This window comes from Rhea americana, unplaced genomic scaffold, assembly GCF_003343005.1.
Source record: "Rhea americana isolate MKP2758 unplaced genomic scaffold, rheAme1 scaffold_150, whole genome shotgun sequence".
Lineage (NCBI taxonomy): Eukaryota > Metazoa > Chordata > Aves > Rheiformes > Rheidae > Rhea > Rhea americana.
Window position 1 is genome coordinate 2,289,852 of NW_028185595.1, and position 3,175 is coordinate 2,293,026.

The following is a 3,175-nucleotide window of genomic DNA, read 5'->3' on the forward strand; positions in this document are numbered from 1 at the left end:
CATTTATTAAAGCATTGTTGGAGATGTTTTAAGCCTGATGAATAGAAATACTACAATGCTGATGATCTCTTTGTAAGAATTTTGTGAGAGAAGCTGTTATACTGAAAAAGCACATTGTTTGTGACTGTCAGTACACAGAACGGTGACATACAACATGCAAGAAATAGGAGTGCCTTGGCTTACACTTCTCTGGGAGTTCTCCACAGCTCATGCATCCACATTGCGATGGTCACGGCTAYGCAGGAGAGCTGCGCCAGCAGCCTGCAGCAGCCAGGCTCACAGAGGGGTCTAGCAATAACAGCACTTCTAGGCTAGTGCTGAAGCTTCTCTGCACTCAGGAGGCTCTACCTGTCTTTGAAACCTTTGCACAAGGGTTAGGGGGTGGGTACGAAGGACGGCAGGTCGTGAGAAGTTGCAGAAAAGATTTTAGCCCTGTTACTGCAAATCAATTGTGATGGAGCAGTGTATCATTTGCTGTGGTGTCTGGCTGTCTGGGGGTGGCTCTTCTGCTGCCCTCGGCTTGGGACCTGTGATGACAGCTCTGCCACACTCAAAGCGGCACCACTCGCCAGGGCAGTGGCACAGGACTCTCAAACAGGCAAGCGCAATCCCACCTCCCCCCGACCAGGCTGCTCCACATTGCACCAGAGCCCACCTGGCTTTTGATTTACAGAGAGAGTGCAGATGCTTTTCTGCCCTTAAGGCTCTCTATCATGCTCAGCCTAAATCAGCCTGTGTGGGGGCCCAACAGTCATTAAAGATGAATGAAAGCTATGCTTTATTTGCTGCTCCAGCTAGGCATTTCCTATGCTAGCCAAYGGTATGAACTAGCAGAGAAGCTCCTTACGTGCTGCACCGTAATTAGCTAGCATACAGCTGCCTCGAGTGACTTGCCCTTGTTTCCCTTGAGTGTATGGTGCGTATCATACAGAAAGTCACRGTTCTCCCTCGCAGCCCCCCCATACGTTGCTGACTGAGAAAATCTGACTAAAAAATCTCAAGGGCAGCTGCCACGGTCTGAGTAAAATTTTATAGTAGCCTCTCCTGCTGTGCTGACTTGTCAGTATTCATGCATTTGACCACTGGTTTCTTTTTCCTTTCACAGCTCTGAGTTTCACTTTCATTTCATGTGGACACTTAAGTTTCAGTTCTCCTTCCATATTATCCTATTTCTTCTTGCTACCTCCTCCTGGAGCTACCAAAATACTTTAAAGTCCATTTAAAATAACCTTGCCTTCTTTTTGCTTTCTCAWTGTAATCCTTTTCCTATTTCTTTTCTAATTTCACATCTCTCAAATCTGTTTTTCTCAAGTTTCATAGTTCAAGACATTAAAAAGGGAAAATTATGAAGGGCTGAGTAAATCAGGATCTTAAGCCTATTTGTGAAGCTAAGTGTCAGCTTGGGAGCTATCACAAATAAAGATGGATGTAGGCACATGCTTAAGCATTTTCTGGACTCAGAGAGTGCATTTCCAACCATTACTAGTCCGTGAATTACTCTTACRTATGTACTATTTATCATACCTTTGTGGATTTATGAATGCTTTGGTGAACCTGCTGTCATCTCCTTTCTTCCCTCCCACCAATATTGAATATTTTTTACTTATTATATCATGTTTTATTGAACCACATATTGTTAAAGTATGAAATGTTATTCCTGGCATTTATATCATTGTAATTCTGATCTCGCAAATGTTATTAAGACAAAATATCCATTCAAATTACTAAGCAAAAACCTCAAGGCTTGTCTCTGCGCTTCCATGATTCCCGCTTGGCACATTTCGTGTGATAGTCAAGGCTGTTTTTCTTTGAAAAAAGAAGCAAACAACAGTATGAAAAGAATTATTGTAATTCCAGAATTACTGCTTCATAACAACAATGTAAGCAAATATTATCCTGGGGTTTTATGGTAACTCTTTTGACTAGTAACTGCAAAGATTTAGAAGAATTCATGGGTCCAGCCAAGCTCTAATCAACGAAAAGCGCACAACAAAGGAGGATAAAAATGGCTTTATGGGACTTTCTTCACCTTCTCAATCCAGTGGTCAGCAAAGACCTCTGCTAGCAATCCAGGATCCAGCTCTATTGCTCSAGCAATTTCCCACTCCCCACTACATTTCTTGTCACCTGTGTTGGAAGAGGCCATAATGACAGTAACAACAGAGTTGTAATGCTAATGGAGGAGGAGAGCTTCAGCTGTTCAGGTTCARGTTTGTGTTGCTAGAAGAGGTCAAAGCAACCATTAGCAGGTGAAAACCTAATATACAGTACCTAAAAGTTAGTCAGTTTTTGAAGTAAAATGTATTTGCTTGCTGCATATATTAAAAAATCAGGATGCGGTGGTCTATAGCTGACATTCAAAATTATGCTTATATTCTGTGGCAAATCTGAATGATGTATGTAAGATTATAATAATCTGCCTGACACTTACTTAGTTGTTTAATAAATAGGCTCACTGTAGTGAGATCAGCTTCTGGGCAGATAGATAAGGTTGGGGTTAGGATTGGCGCTTTATACTTCGTTGCTGTAAGCAGTTTARGGATGCTGCTTTGCATAATTCTAATTAAAACACATTTCATTCTTCACTCATGATGTTGTTTTGCAAGCCATGAGCTTGATTCTGTTTTCAAATATATTGGCTTTATGTAAATGTGTGGGAACTGAAGCAAGAAGTATTGCAACTTTCCGATTAGGCAGGGAACTGCTTAATCTGCTAACTGTAGACTCTTTAGGGAGCAATTGATGGCAACAGTTGGGAACAAAACAGGGGAAATGAGAATGAAGTAAGTCTGCTATTTCTTGATGGACTATCCTTCAGGCATTTTACTCCTGCTGTAATGTTCCCTTCATTTCCCTACTGTAAAACCGCCTGGTGGAAAGCCGTACAACACTATAAATGCTAGTAATATGAAAATGAGACGTTTTGCAACAGTAATCGTTTCAAGTCAGCATGGTAGAAGCTTGGAGCAGCCACGCTTTTGCAGCTTGCGCCCTTCTCCCATCAGCGCAGGAACCGCTGCATGGGCGAACCCACAGGCGTCTGCAGAGCCAGGACTGGTCGCTCGGCCAAGGCAAGCCGCCTAGCCACGGCACGGCGGGCTCTGCCCCGCGGCCCGTCCCAGGCGAGCCGCCCCCTGCGTGCCACAGGAACCTGGCAGCGCAGGTGCGAGCCCGA